General features: G+C 47.3%; 2 protein-coding genes across 3 annotated transcripts in view; one reads left to right on the top strand and one right to left on the bottom strand.

The window, feature by feature from the left end:
• LOC119455636 (doublesex- and mab-3-related transcription factor 1) overlaps window positions 1-16,684 on the bottom strand; it is a 169,650-nt gene that overhangs the window by 113,030 nt on the left and 39,936 nt on the right. The window lies entirely within an intron of this gene.
• Window positions 2,083-16,684, top strand: part of LOC119456744 (acetylcholinesterase) — a 266,636-nt gene continuing 252,034 nt past the window's right edge. The window contains exon 1 of one of the 2 annotated variants that reach the window (XR_007467510.1): window positions 2,083-2,685. The gene's annotated coding sequence lies outside the window, so the exon portion shown is untranslated. The remainder of the gene's footprint in view (window positions 2,686-16,684) is intronic. The other variant, XR_007467511.1, reaches the window with a different exon arrangement.

Here is a 16,684-nt window from a genome sequence, read left to right as displayed (position 1 = left end):
CTTTGTATATAAAGTGATTTTTATTCTTCTTCGATCTTGAGCAATAAATACGCAGGACATTTGCTAAGCGTTTCTAAATAGCCTTCACTGCACAGCAAAGTTATTTCGTCTCCTCAAGCGCGCTGGCAGCGACGTAGGTGCGTGTGCGACGATTAGGTGCACACTATTTTAATTCAAGCGTCAGCGTGCTACGGCGTGCGAAATGACCTTAACAAGAAGCGCTCATCGAGAGTCACTGTGCTGAAACAGGCCTGGCATTAAATATTTTTTTAAGGTTTGAAGAGACACTGCCGAAGGCTAAGTTCAATATAAGTGCACTAAAGCTAAAGTCTCAGAAGATCGCCTGAGTGGCAGTGTAGGTACGTTGGTAATCCATTACAACGTTAATAGGCGCTAACTGGACACGGACGAAAAAGGCACATATACACGCGCACACACGCGAACACCTGTGTTTATATGTGTGTGAAAGAAAACTTATTTCTCACGACTTGCGAGTAAACGTGAAGAGCCTGTTCCCGTGTATCTTTAAACATACACGGGTGGTTCGAGGCAGCGAGGAGCTGTCAATTAGCAGATGAAGGTACGTATACGGAGTCAACACTAGGCCTTGATGAAGGACATAGAGACAACGGGAATTTCCGCATGGTACCATCGCTAAACTACACTGCTGCGCCTACCACTTCATTACTACGTGTGCGCCTATGGAACCTGGATGCGCACTTCTTTCACAGTCACACAGCATGCTGGAAGTACCCGAGTTTTGCTAGCAACATTTTATCAGTATATTTTTAGCATATCGTTTCTATCTTCAGTGTCTGCCGCCAAATGCGCATGCGTATACTTGGGAGCGGTAGCGGTAGAAGGTTAGCGGATGCATCAACTTCACAAAGTACCATGCCCATGCTGACGAGTCATGCTCGTGCAAATGTGCTGTGAAAATACGAAGTGGTACCTCCAACAGGTGGTATCTTCGGACTCGCTGGTGCGACGAAGCACTCAATATACCATTGTGACGCGGGGCTTCGATAAGTTCCCACTGAAGTGGTACTCCTTGAATGCCGACGCGAGCTTCGAAATGCACGAGAAAAAAAAAGAAGAATAAAAAAGAAGAACGAGGGAGACAGTTGCTCGGATGCGAATTGATGCAAGCTTACAGTAGGAAAGAAGGAAGCGCACTCACGGGCGTGAGTGGCGTCGGAAGAGCGCGTACACAGAGATAGTTAAAAAGAATGAGCCTTTCCTGCACATGCGATAACTAATATAGCAGCTACGTTTCTACTAAACTTCATTTCTGAAACAGCCCCGGTGTATGTCCTTCCTTCTTTTTTTTTCTCTCTCTCTCTCTCTTCCCTTTCGTCATTTGTGCAGTTGTGCACTGTGTCTGCCAACATTGCTGTCTAATGAGCTGAACTAAGAAAAACATCAACTTCTATGGAACCGACGACTACATCATAACGCTCACGAGGAAAGAAAAACGTAAGACACTGCTCCGCCAAGTCCAACTTTTCACATTCTTCTCAAGCGTCACAAACCGATGCCACAACCATACAAAATCCGCTGTGCACTGCCAGGACAAGAAGTTCAGCTTGTGCGGCTCAGAAGACGAGTCCAATGCACAGCACAAGGCGCGAGGTGTCATCAAGCCGCAGCACAAGTCTTTCGGCGCGAAACATGCGCGAAGCACGAGAGAGGGACAAAGCACGCAATCGCAAAATAAGTTTGCAGTTGACTTGCCAACTGGGAGGGACACAAGCAGCTCAGTTACCGCTTGCGCGCCCATTCGACGCTAAACAAAGAACGGAGCACGAACTAGCCTGATCGTCGTCTCATCAGCGGAGCACCAGGCGCGCGCACCAACAGCGAAGCTGCCGAGAACTGAGCAGACGCGCCGTGCGGCCGCGCGGTTACAGGTCTTGCAAGCGAGCGAGCGACAGGGATTTCGGAGCGCGGGCGGGGAAGGCGCCATAGGGAACCACAGTCGCCATGGCGCGCTCCAAGATGTCCGTACCAGGACGAGGCTTAGGGAGCGCGCCGCTCGCTCCCTGATCTGGGGAAGCCGCGGTGCTCGGCGCGAAAGGCGGCAACCGGCTCGTGCTTCCCCGCAGTTGGCTATCGGCTGTGCCGACGAGTGTGCGCTGCTTCGTCGGCCGTCTTCAGAGCGATGCAGTGTCAGTTGATTGCTAGTAGCGGGTGGGGTCGCGCCGAAATTTGCGGTTCCGTTGCTTGCAAGTATTATCTCGGCGTTTCCACCTACCGCGAATATGTTTCTCGTGGCACGCCTACGTTTTTTTTTTTTCTTTCCTCGAACTCTTGTTTCTTTCTTGACCGCACCCACTGCTCCTCGCCATGTTCGGAACACTCGAACTGGGTGCGAATGTTCCGCTGGCAGCCATGATTGTGTCGACATGTACCGAATATCATCTCGCGATCGCGCTCCAAGGAAAACGTCGATGTTGTGGCAAGGTGTAATCCTTGCGTGCGCGTGTGTGCGGTCAATGTTTGCCGTTCAGATACCACAGTTTGTACACGGCCTGTCCCCTGGATTACGTCTACATGTTTGTTCAGCGTTGAGTGCGTGCAAAATATCTCTGTGCTGTGTTTATGTCGTCTGTCGGATACCGTCTGATATGGATTATTCGAACGAATGGACTGGCACGAAGGGCTCCTGGGAGACCTGAAAGGCAGGTGAGCTTTTCCCCCCGCTTTCTTACGTCTATGTCATAGAAAGGTTTTGCTAACTCTTCCGATGACCGCGAAAGCTCCTTTATTTTCTTTCCCAGTTATTGATATAAATTGCGAATCTAAACCCTGATGCTTGAAATACCGGTGATTGCCGAGTTTTTTTTAAAATAAGATAGCACACACATTATATCTCAATTTGTCCAGAAAATTCTGATACCAAGTGCCGTGCTGAACAGGTTTACTAAAATAGCCGTTTGATACGTCACGAACGCTGATTGCATAGCTGATTCCAACTTGATCGTGCGAAGCTTACTGGTACTTGACTAATTTGTATGTCGTACGTAGGCCTTTCCTATAATGTTCGCCCCATGATGTGCGGCCGATGTTGCGGCTCCAGCTGGGGCGTTATAGCGTAAAGCAATTCCAATCTGTTTCTATTCCATTTTAGCCACTAGCCCTACACGATTGGTCAAAAATGTTTCAGGCTGCGCCCACCTCGCCGGTCTGTCACGCGACGTCACAAAGCCGCGAAAACTCGACCACGTCAAAGTGACGTGTGCGCACTAAAATTGCATTAATATGCTGTTTTGGTGGAATAGCCGGAGACTGCCCCTTTCAGAAAGCAATAAAAGATGGCTGCCCACCGATCGCTCTGGTACTGTCTGCTCGGAGCTGCCGGGGAGAATGAATTTATCTGTGTATATATAAACGCTTTTCGATGGAAATGTAACGTTGTCGAGTCATTTCGGCAAGTATACGACATCGTTCTGCCAACTCTTCTTCGCTGAGGATCCGTTTTACCGGCATTCCTAACCTTTCGTCGCGCGCCGCCGAAATTTTCGCCTAATCACCGCAAGCTAAGCAAGATGAAGCGGGCCAATCGCCGACGCCGGCACTCGTCCGGTTGCCTACTTTCACTGCGCTAGCTCGGGCGCACCGATACCCTCTCCACTTGTGCTTAAAGTCCCCATACTTGTGCTCGCTTTCTTGTCAGACAACCAGATAAGAAAGACCTCTCAAGTTAGGCAATGCTTTTTGCTTTTAAGATAAACAAAAGTGACCTCCTGTAACCTAGGAGTGCGTTTCATTGGGTTGTTTAAACGACGCTGCGGGTGACCGCCTGATGCTTGCGGCAGCGGTTACGTAAATTTGACAGATGGGAATTAAGTCAGAATGGAATAATTGTACGTTATACGGGTCCCTGGGCCGGTTTTTTGTAGCGATGCCTTTCCGATGCTAATGCCTTTTCGCGCTTTTCGCGCTTGGTCAGTGGTCAGAGCGACGGTCCGCTCACGTTATACACCGGATCAGCCGGCCGTGAGCGGTGGATGATAAGACTAGTATAGAATAAAGCATAACGCATCGCTACAAAATACCGGCCCTGGTCGCTATTCCCTGGCACTCAAATTTTCACGGAAGGAAATATGTTACGTCATGTACGTGATTATAAACAGGCACCAGATTATGCGGCGCCGGCCATTCGTCGCCAATGTACCGGATACAGCCCCGGTAAACTAGTGTCATTACTTAGTCGCTTTATTGCATGGATATACACTCTCAAGTCGTAATTAGGGTCTAAAATTCATTTGCGGAAGATGAGTTAAAGGTCGTATTGAGACAGAAAAGGACTGCATAAAGACGGCGTTTTCTCGTTTTTAGCATATTTGACAGTTTTTTCTTTCTTTTTTTTATCGGCAAATATTTTTCCCAGGCTGATACCGGAAAGTGTGAAGCCTTATGTAAGAGAACTGCTTTATAATGTGTGCAAATGCTAGCAAAACGTCACATGCCTCCAGCTCACGTATATGCCATTTCTATTCTATAGAGTGAAATCTATTTACAAATGTGTAATTTGGCCGACAGCAAGAGCGCCGTGCATGAACCGTTCAAAAATGGCGGACTTGTTGGGCTATACTATTCAGAGGGCTAATCCTGAAGAATGGTCACTTGTAAGACAAACATTGAGGACGCAATCTTAACGCTGTGGTAGATAAAAAAAAAAGACAAGCGAAAAAGCTCCTGGGCTATACATTAAGCATTTTTATGAAATAATTGCTTCTTGCACCTTGGTTTCGCATAAAGATGCCATAACTTGCCTATAAGGTAATCATTTTATCAGAAATTTTAAAGCTTGTGTAATTATAAGGTGTAAACGATATTCCGTATTCGCTAAGACAACAAACTGAGGCTGGACACAACTTCTCTATTTAGTAGTATGTGTTGAAAATGCTTACTAGGAGAAAGTTCTATTTGGTTCTGGAAAAAAAAAAGAAGGGGGAAAAAAGAAAGAAAAGAAAGAAAGAGAAACACGTCCCCTGCACCTGCAGTGAAGGCAACTTTACTATATTTAATAGGCATATGGGAAAAAATGAGCAATGCTTTTACTCTTGCATTATACGGGTTTGTTCTTCACGAACTCACTGCACCATTCACGGCAACATGCGGGCAAAGGTGTGACGAACGTGGCGGTCGCTGTTGTAGTAAGCGTCTCAAGCAATTTCCCGCCTACATGTAGCGTGTTAACGCAGGGTGCAACGGTACGAAAGTTTGCTTCCTAAATTCCAAGGGCAACTTTGGCTGTGCAAATCTGTTTCTTACAAAAATTACTATACAGGGAACTCTGGCCTTGGTGTCTACGGGAGATGCGATCACGGTGTGGCATGGGAGTGATGGTTGTTGTTGTTGTCCTCTGACAATGTGGCTCAGGTGGATAAGGCTTAATGAATATAGAAATTAAATATCACTTTGAAATTTGTGAAATCATTGATGAATTCAACGTGCTAGATTGATAAAAATGAATGACGTAGCCTGAATTGATATGTACTAAATGTAGTAATAATAAAAAAAACTGATTTATCTGGGCGATCGCTTGGAATCAATTATAAATTCCTGGACAGCGGCGCAAACAACCGTGTGCCTGTACCCGAGAGTCGAAGCTCCAAATGAACGGTTAACGGGAGTCGTCAGAAAGCTTTCGAATAATATTTTCTTTTTCGCAGTATAGTGAAGTGGCGGCACGGCAAAAAGAAGTGCTCTATTGTTTCCTCCTCATTATAGAATATGCCAAAAGCGGGGACTGCCTCAAACCAGACCTGTCTAGGTAAAATTTCAGAGAGGTAATCCGACAGCGTAATTTGGTGAGGGATATACTTTTCCAAGTCTGCGTGTATTGAATGATCCACTACGCCAGGGAATTAGGAGGTCTCGATACTCAGGAGAAGCAGTTAACGTATAATACATGGATTAGCCGAAATTTCGTCTGTCTGAACTCACACGGCTTTGTGCGTTTGCAAACTGATAAAATTCAGCAAGTCATTAATTTATAAATACAACAATTTGCAATGATTATGCATGTTCGCAGTCTCACTGCCTTCTGCGTTTAGAAAATATGTTTGTTTCGGAATTTGGGGGCCAATAAAGGCAGATAAAGCGTAGTAAGTCAAGCTACAAGAACGTCTGTAGCCTCAACCACGAAGATCAGACAAATCCACGTGCTAACCATAATTCCCATGGTATAGCTTAATGATCATAGCGCGAGAGTTCCATTCTACTAAATTATGCAGAAAACTCTCAGGTTCAAATGGCGTGGCCGAAGTGCTTGAGTACGAAGCTGTAGCTTTTCCGTTCAACTTACCTGACACTTGATGCTTCGAGATTACAAAGAAAGGTAATCGCTGCACTAGCACCGTATCGCGTAGGATCAGTTACCAGTTGCGAAATGGGAAAAGACAGAGCACTTGTCTAAAAATTGCTTAGCTTCTTGTGAAAATGGTGACACCGAGGGTAGGTCAGTGTGCGACGTTAGGTTGGGAAATTGAAGTCGCCGAGGACCACTATGGTACGATGAAGGAAAGCTGTCGCGAACGTTGTAAATAGTGTCATAGAATTAATTTACAAATGGACATAACGGAATGAATATTATTATGTATGTAATATTCAGTTAATTTATATATAATAAACGAATAACGTTATAGAAAGTAACTGGATCGAATTAGTGAAAAACTTCATTAGTACATTTTTGTTAATTAGTCGATTATACATTTAAATTTTTTGTACAAGTAATGTCTGCCTCTTGGTGTAGACCAGCTCATGAACGAGAATTGTGTTGTCTGTCAGCAGGCAACCTTTAAAGATTTTGGAAGTGTTCGCTGAAACAGCCAGTATATATCTACCGAGATAGCGACCGGCCAAGCAAGTCAGTCAGCTACGCAAAATTCGGAAAAGTAGGCAATTCAAGCTTCGCTTTAAGAAAAAAAAAAGCATCGAGAGAGAACAAAGCTTTTCCGAGAAGAGGAGATATTCTACGTCGTTTGACACTTGAAATTCGAAAGATAGCTCCTTCGGACGTAACAAATTTTGCACACATTTGGAAGCAGCCAGGGGCGTAGCCAAGGGAGAAGGGGGCGGAGGGTGAGGAGTGAGGCACACCAGGCACGTGCCCCCCCCCCCCCCCCCCCCTTCCTCCCGTTTTTGATCGAGTGTCCCTTCCCTGAAAAAAATTTCTGACTGTGCCACTGGCAGTAGCTAAGCAAGGGGTGGTTTTTAAATGTAACTGCATTCGGAAAGAAATAGAAAATGACATCAGTGGCAAGCTAGCTTTAGCTAAATCTATGGAGAGACTGCAAGACCTCCGACGCTATATAGAATATAAATCAAACCTTCTGCCGTATTAAACGGTATTAAACATAAAGGTATGAGGAAATATTGCTTGGCTTTTAAATGACAGTTTCGTTCCCTAATTACATTTATCAACAGAGGAAGAGCGAAGATTAGCCTACCAGCCTACGTCTGGTCTATTTGGATTTAATAACACTTTCAGCATATTATACACAAATGGCAATATTGAGGTGGTTTCGAGTGACGTTAGCGCAGGGAAATATGTATGACGTGCGCCGCTGTGCACACCGTGTCCGCGAATTCGTGTCGTGTGCGTGTTGTAAGCTTTCCGCAGTATCACACGCTGACGCCATCATTCCTTGGTACACAAGCAGACGAAATACACAATAGCTGGGCCGGCCCGCCAGCGAAAGAGGCAGACAGAAACACACACGCACACGCGCACACACGCGTACACACACGCACGCACGCACACGCACCAACCAGACTCCACCATGCCAACCAGCCTCGTTCGATGGAAGCATGCGGCGAAATCAAACTTTGCACTTTGTGACAGCACGGATCCGGCGTCAGGCTAGGCGGCAACGCTCTCACTCTCCGTTGTAGACCTTTGCTTGCACAGTGCTTCTGACATTGACGATAGAAAATAAGAAAAAGAGAGAGAGAAAGAGAGAGGACGACAGCGCGCCCGGAAAATCTGCTCTCCCGATTGCGGTAGCCGTCGTTATCTGTGGAAACTCTATAAAAACGCGAACGCTTTCCACCCTCCCCTGATGCCCCATGCCGACCTTCGCGCGCCATCGCCGAGGGGAGCGACCGGCGTCTCTAGGGAAAATCTTAATCCTAATTTACGTTGGCCAACCGTTTGATGGAGGCGGCGGCGGCGAGCTCGCTGCCTCGGATCTAGAGACAAAGAAATAAAACGAAAGGGAAGAACGCGGGGAAAAAAAAATACTCGGTGTTATGCAAGGAAAAGGCAAAGTCTAGCTACGAGTGTGGAGCGCCAAAGAGAGATTGAAGGGCTGAGGAGCTCTTGAAGAAGAAAAAGAAAGAAAAACTGCATACGAAAGAGGAAGAAAGAAATGCAGAATCATGAGGGGAAGGGTTGACGCGAGAGGAGGACGGGGCGGTGGGGGGGGGTCTGCGTTTACATGCATACGTGCAGACTGTATACGTCGGAATCTGGGCGCGTATAACCACATCTGTGGGGGGCTGGTGTGTACGGAGAAAAGTTTGGCAGAGCAGCAACAGGACCGAGCCGATCGATCAAAGAGCCTGCGGAGGAGAAGGAGGAGGAGGAAGGGCCGATCGCGCACGCTCTCACCCGCGCTGTTGCCGCCAGAAAACGTGACGCCGCGTAATGTAACCTGTACCGACTATGAGAGAGTCGGAAGGCTTGTGCACAAACAGAAAAAAAAGAAGGATCAGTAGAAGAAGGCTCGGGCGGCTGGTTTTCCACGCTAAGCGGCAGTGAAGACGAACCCGACCGGGTGCTGCTGTGTATACTGTCGTATATTCGCGTAAACTTTCGTAAGGAGAGCGCTGCGTTCCCGACCGCGAGCGCATGGCAACGTCTTCCCCAATCTGCTGCTCGATAGCGTGACTGACAGGCTGGCTGCTTGCCTGTAGCTCTTGGGGAAGAGGGCTTCGGCGCTGCGCGGTCGATTTTAAAACTTGATTAAAACAATAGCGCCTGCAAACGAGGCGGCTTGCCACCCGTGAGGCACGTGTATAGGAGCCCCAATCAGGGGGAGCCTCTGCAACGAAGCCTCCAGCCACGTTCGCGCGCACCTTCCCTAACGTTCTCGTGTGCTGGGGAATCGTTTATGTTGAGTTACAGTGAACGTGTGGTCTACCTGTTGTTCGGACTAAATAAGAGTACCTTTAATGACTTCACAAAGTTTGTCATACGTTCATAAAAAAGAAGAAGAAATAAGAAACGAGAAAAATGTTGTTGTCCCAGCCTTTCTTTTCTGTACACCGCAGTGTTAGGAAGGGTGCCACCCAGGAGTTTTAAAAACGTTTTCTACGAAACAAAGTGCGTCGGAGCAAATAGTTTCGTTTCTTGTTTTTGTTTTATTTATTTAACGAAGCTAGTAGCCATTTTACGGAGAGAGAGAAAGCGTTGAGCCATTGACATGGTGTGATCCTTAACTTCAACAGCGGAGAGCTGAACGAGCTGAACAGATGGATGGTGGCAAACAGTCTGCCGCAAGTTACGTGAAAAAAAAAAAAAAAAACTCGACCTATAGCCGCGCCTTGGAGAAACAAAATGTGCTCATAGATGGAATGAATGTAATCTCAAGTTCCCGTCACGGCTGATCTTATGCCCGACTATGTACGAGATCAGCGTTCAAAACATGTGACAGAACTACCTACGATTTCCAGCGCACGTCATTTACAACGAAATTCAGGACGCGTGGCTCTCGGCGCCTCCATCATTGTTTAGCCTTGTCTTGCACGATCTGAGCATCCCCTGATCCAAGTAAAAATATAGGGACTTTCGCGTACACGGAAGCGCTTCCGCGTGACGGGATACATACAACAGCTATGCGTCAGCATGCTGTCAACGATTTTTGTCGCTATATATAGATGCAGGTAATCTCGCAATGTTCCATTAAAAGCCCCTCTCTACCCCTGCTCATTTCCACGCGCCTTGCACGGGAACAGTTCTCTCTTCTCCACGTTCTCCCAACTTGCGTTCAACGGCACGTCTCAAGCACATGGCCGAGAAAAATAAGTAAGAGAAGAAAAAAACATCTTCACGCCCCCGTTCCACCTCCGTATGCTAACACTTGCCAAAGCCAGCATACAAGCAGGTATATGTTTGACGCGGCAGCATAGCCTGTGCGCTTCGTGGTCTTCGTTCGCGGAACCAATCCAAACACCGTTGAGAAGGTGTTATCCAGATCCCTGCATCAACACAGCGTCGTTATCGTAGCCTCTTTCGTCCTATTTTCATTCAGCGTTTGTTTAAGCGTTGATGAGTCTACCTACCTACCTGCCTTCCTACCCCGTATCATATCGCATACAGCTCTCGGTGATTTTGAAGTTCTGGCTACGCAAGGTCATGAATCACCGCGTGGATCCTCCAGTCAGTGCTCTTATACGAAACAGCGTGAAGGAAAACTGACAATTTTGGACCTTGCTAAAGGGAAGGATGCAAAAAAGCAGCTTTTCTATATTTACCACGGGCGCTTTATAATGCCCGTGGCAACTATAGTTAATAGCGCTAATAACTATAACCGCAACTTATGGCGCTTTTGAGCTTCTGATGCCACAATACCGTTGCGAGTCAACCCCTGTTGTGTGTGGATCCAGGTGTCATTTTGACTGCGCTGCTCGGCTAATCACCAAAGACAGGGAAAGGTATGGGCTTCTCCCAGTGTTCTGACAGGGGCACACTCCATGCGTTTCCGTACGCCAAACGTAAAGGTAGAAAACACACAAAAACAAAAATGACATTTTTGTACAAGGCAATGAAATACTGCAATGGCTCGTTAGCACGAACGATCTTAAAAAGGTCGGTAATAAAGACACCAGAAAGGTAAAAACAGACATCTTGGTGGCAGCGGTATACTCCCCGTTTCCAATGGGAACGCTCATAAAATCCATCTATCCATCGCGTACATTAGCAGACCTCGCGGTATTCTACTTTTTATAAATACCGGCATTTATAAGGCATCCCACACACTACACACATCGCGTACTGTGTTGACGGAAGTAATTAGATGCGACATGCGTCTTGTTACGATGCTTTAGTTTGCAACACGCAAAGGCGCCTTTCAGAAAGACCGATCTACGCGACCCGCGCAAAACGGCACAGAATGAACAGTGTACACGGAGAACCCTCGTGGGTTTATTGCTCGCAGAGGAAGCCGCATGACTTGCATTTTGGTTGCATAACCGCACAGCCCACGGTACCGCGGAGGGGGACGCAAAAAAGGCAAGCGAGAAACTAAACAAGCCGCGCGTTCTGTTTGCCGTCACAGCAGCTCGACGCCTTTTAGCCGACGCAGGTCGTCCGCAAAACGGAGCTGCTGTTGTCGATGCACCCGGCGGCTATAAGTTTAACACTCTAACCGGCTTCGCGGTGTACAACGGCCGCTTGGCAACCGAGCGAGCAGCGACGTTTCGGCTTCCCGCTGGAGAGCGTTCAATTACGCTAAACCTCGGGGCTATGGCTGTCACGTGCCCTCTCCCTTCTCCTTCCCATCCGCCCATCTCTTCCTCTACCAAGGTGGCTGCAGTACAGGGAAGCGGCGGCAGCTTCCCCAGGAAGCTCCCAGCCCACGGAGCTGCTTCGCCTCTGGTGGCATGTGCGATGCAGGGTCTGTGGCGTGCTATAGAGAAGCTTTTCATGTTTATAAACAAGAGCCCCGTGACGTCACTAGTGCGCTGGCTCATGGACAGAAACAAACAAACAAACAAGCAAGCAAGCAAACAAACAAAAAGCCATTCGCTATGTCTCGTCGAGCCAATTAGCTACTGCTTACGAGAGAGAGAAATGCTTTCACGCCTTTTCACCGACAACCCAACGTATCAATATTATACCATCCACCAAAGAACAGATTCCCGATAAGCACTGCATTAGGTTTGTTCTAACCGGCGTCAATGCCGCAATAGCTTTGATGCAGCGGTCGTTCTCTCACTTTTGGTTTACTTTATTATTCCTGCTTTATTTTTCCACGATAGCCCCCGTCGAAATCTGGCTGCGAATGGTTGGGGCATCGAACGGGCGACCTCGTTCTCAGCAGTAGAACTCCACATATACGCTGTGCCACCTCGGCAGGTGCCTATCATAACTTGCCTCCAACGTCGGGAGACGTTCGCTCCGTGGAAGCCACTAACGAAATAACTCCTTGCCCCAGACGACGGGCGCAAGCCGTCGCACGCACTCCGTACTTGGGGAAAGCGAGGCGCAAGCAAATAAAACGCAAGCAAATAAAACGGGCCAAATTTCGCGGCAAGGAATTACCGTCCCTCTAGGTGTCGCGTCTTCTCGCCCCCCACTCCGCCAACGACGGTGACCCCCATAGGAACAGCGTCGCTGTCCGGCGCGCCCCGTCGGCTCCTGCTGCGCTCGCATCTACAGGACGGCGGCAGCAACAGGACGCGAGACGCGAGGAAGTGCGCGCTCTATACGCAGCCACACGGCGCCGGGAGCCACTTATTTGCATACTGAGGGTTGGCGCGCGTCTTCCCCTGATGAAGAGCGCAGGGACAAACAGGGAAATTTAAAGGAGAAAGAAGGGGAATGGAACGAGTTGGGGAAGAGAGGGGGAAGGTGATGTTGTGAAGAGGCAAGAGCGGTCTGTTGCTTGGCAGGGAAGCGGACCGCGTGTGCGGGACATTCCTCGCTGGGGAAAAAGAGGGAGCATAAGGGAAAGGGGGAGGGGCGATGGCAGGGCTGCAGCGCACGTAACTTAGCTCGCTGGACGTTGCGCACGATTTATGATACACTGGGCTTCCACCGGGGAGATAAAGGGAGTGCATTTAAACCTGACGAAGCGTTAAGGAAGGAAGGAGTAAACGTGAAAAAGAAATGCATTGAAGCGCAAACTAATAGGGAAAAGAAACTCTAAGGGAAAAACAGACGGTAAGAGGGAGTTTGGGTGGAAGTACGGCGAGGTCTTCCATGTAGATGGATGTTTGAAGGAGTCAAAGAAAAAAAAAACATATGAAGTGACGAAAGAGGGCTACACCCTAAGTTTTATCATCTGCGCGCTTCATATATACTCTCAGCGCGTTTCGAATGTGGATGTGGATCTGAGCGTGGGGGAGATATGATCGCACACGTGATTACACATGACGTGGCGTTTGGAGATTCTAGAATCCGCTAGCAATTGCCACACCCAGCTGTTCAATAATCAAAACAATAATTACGTCTTACGTGGGCAGTATCGTAATAAAAAAAAAAGAATAAGTTAAACCCTTGAATGGATATGGCTAAACAATGCGCTGCTCCACTTAGAATCATTGAACTAGACAGACGTTTGCATCCGTATGAAAATAACATTGTAACGTGTAGGTACAGATCAACCATAAGCTATTGAGCATTGCGGGTGCACAATATTCTACATGGATGCAGACAGGTAGGTAGCTGGAGCAAGCCGGAGATACCGCAGATGCAGATCATCTATCTCGATGTCCGCAGGGATAGAGATTAAGGAACTTATGTAATATCTGTGCCTCAGAGAAGAAAATAAAAGCAGGATGCAATAATAGAAAAAAAAAGAAAAAGAGCCCAGTGAGGCATCTATAAGCTAGGGGCGGAGTGGCTTCCGCTGAGGAAGTAGCCAGGCCGCTTAGAACTCTTTATACTTCGCCGGTGGCGTGACTCCGCAAGACTGCCGCGCGCTTGCGGACTTTAGAGGCGCCTTAATTTCGGTGATGCATCACTGTTCGCGAGCGCCTTGGTTGCGCTTATGAATAACTTAAGTACGGGGCTTTGAGACCGGTGTGCTGAAATTTGCGTCGTTGCGTGTGTGCTTTTTCTCTCCATTTAATTCGTTTAAGCGGATTTGTTGCGGCCGGTAAAGGTCGGCAAGTCGGGCAAGTTGAGAAGTTCATTTTGCGGCTCACGTGCAATACCGAAAACAAGAACGGAAACGTGCTGTTTAATTGGTCTTCTCGGTGAAATAATAGTTCTCGCCGTCGGCAATACATTAACATTTTGGTCATGCATCAGTAACAATGACCCCGAAATAAGCTACGCCCACGCCGTCATTACCACACGGGACTTTGCATTCGGGCTCATGGATGGTATGGAGATAAACTCATTTAACTTTACAACGGCACATTTATTCACCGAAGTGCTGTAATTATTTCAATCAGTTTCATCAAATCAAATCAATTAGTCAAATCAGTTTCGTCATACACAGTTTTACGACTGTTTACTTCAGCGTCACTACTACGTGACAATATGCTCATCATGTGTTCCAATTCACTGATCTAGAGTAGCTCGCTAAGCGGTCAGCGACAATAACACCTTTCTCGTTAAAGGCAGCGTCTTATTATTTTTTTTTTGTGCGTGTCTCTTGACTAATAGTCATAAAAACAACGAGATAACACGAGGGTAAAGAAAAAGAAAAAAGAGCAACAGATAGCAAACCGTTTGCCAATAGCAAACAGAAACACGCTTTAACAAGCCGATATTTAGCAAAATTAGTCAGTTCGTCAGACCAGCTGACTGAAATCGTAGGAGCGGAGGCGACCGGCAAATGATACATCTTTCTACGATCAAAAAGATTTGTGAATCCGGCCCCAGATCTTGACAACGAAATATTACTATGCGTAGTCCGATTACGCGTGCCGCATTCGTCCATTTCTGCTCGTGGCCGTGCCTGCGCATCACACTTTTAATTAGTTCAACCTCATAATGCCGCAATCCGTTGCTCATTAAATAAATCTTAAGCTTAATCAATGACTCAGCCTGGCCATCTCGCTGCGAATATTGTGTCAGATGAGATAAACGACTGCTTGGCACTGATATCAATTTGATATCGCTCGCGTGTGGAACTCCTAGATGAATGGCAAATTCAACGCAGATAAGTGATTTGCCGCCGATCTGTTCGTGTTTGCTAGAGACTTACAAGAGACTATTGAGAAACAGAACATGAACAATAGCCTGCGCACTACAACTGCTAACATTCAACTAACTTTATTCGTGAAGGGCAATTATAAGCAAGAAAAGCCAAAGGAAACGAAGACTTATAAAACAGGAAAACTTTAATAATAAAATATTTTCCAAACAAAGTGAGGAACATTACCGCCGCCGTCTAAGACGTGTTTTATCATATCGCACTTTAGATGTGTCACTTTCCTACTTCACAAATTAATCGATACTGCGTTAAATTTTCGGAGATGAAAGTTCAGAGCGGCCAACCTAGCGGACGTAAATTATTCTAAACACGGTGTGTACGTCCGCTTATGGCCTTATGGTTTTCCGTGCTACACTTGTCGGAATAGAATTTGCCAACTGCTCGCCGCGGTGGCTCAGTGGCTGTGGCACTGCGCTGCTAAGCACGAGGTCGCGGGTTCAAATCCCTGCCGCGGCGGCCGCATTTTGATTGGGTCGAAATTCTCTCTCTCTCTCTCTCTCTCTCTCTCGCGCGCACCGTGTATTGGGTGCACGCTTAAGAAACCCAGGTAGTCAAAATTATTCCGGACTCCCCCACTATACGGCGCCTCTCACGATCAGATCGTGGTTTTGTCCTATAGTAACACCGCGGAATTCAATTAATTTGCAAACTATCCCGCGCTAACAGAGCGTTGCAGAAGCGCGCCAAGATTGCACGCATTTCGAAGGCTTGGCTGACTTCGGTCGTAAATTTCGTAAACGAGCAGCTGTCATTACGAGTTTGGAAGTGAAACACTCGGCATTGAAATCAGCACCTGCGCCCCGAGGCTGAGAAAACAGCGCGCGCTGTCTTGTCTCGTAATCTTCATGGCGTTGCATTCGATATGCAAGACACAGCATTTGCAAACGGCACGACCCGTTCGTGCCTTCTTTGACTGGCCACCTTCGTTTCTGACCTCCGCCCGTTTAGCATGCGGCGCTCGTGATTATGGCCGGAGCAGATGCGGCTAGCGATCATACTGCTGTAGACGTTTATGCAAAGCGTTTCAAACGCAAGGAATCAGCGCAAAGGGAACAGCTGCATCCTTACCGTCGGTTTATCCCCTCGTTCACCTTTTTCTTGTCTTGTCTCTGCTATAGCTCTGGTGTCTTTTACTGCGGTGTAATCGTTAGTCCATCTTGTTCCCATACCTAAGCGTTATCGAAACACGGCCATTTTCTGTCGAGGAAATCGTTTGAAGTCCCGCACGACTCTTGCTTGCCTGCTTTTTTTTTTTTTTTTTTTCCAACACGCCTCGATACTAGTGCTCTGACGTGCGCAGATAAAGATGCATAAGCGAGTCTTGAAAAAGTTGGCCATTAGCGTTCGTGCAATGTCTAACCAATCAACGACTCATAGTCGTCATTTCGGAGAATATTTAGCCGATAGCAGTGTGCTACCGTGTGCTAAGAAATCGATACTCTAGATGAGGCTAAGTGAGAATAGAGTATCATTAGATCCCTCTTTTTTTGCAGCAATCTCCCGCCTACATAAATTGTATGCGCTCGGCTATTATCTTTTGATTGATTGATTGATTTGATTTGATTAACCACGCCGTAGTAATAGGCTTTGGATTAATCTTCATCGATGTGGTTTCCGCAACCGTGGCTGGGAATCGAATCCTCGACCTTTTTACTGAGCAGCAAGCAGAACGATTTATAGTCACCTAGCCTCAGCAGCGCTCGAGAACCTTCCCTCGAACGGCCTTATTCTTCCCATGGAAGACGCCTTGTCAAGCGTGCAAGATAGTAGTACTCTGTCAC

Source organism: Dermacentor silvarum, chromosome 6, assembly GCF_013339745.2.
Source record: "Dermacentor silvarum isolate Dsil-2018 chromosome 6, BIME_Dsil_1.4, whole genome shotgun sequence".
NCBI lineage: Eukaryota > Metazoa > Arthropoda > Arachnida > Ixodida > Ixodidae > Dermacentor > Dermacentor silvarum.
The sequence above is the reverse complement of the archived record's forward strand: the minus strand, read 5'-3'. Positions and strand labels throughout refer to the sequence as shown.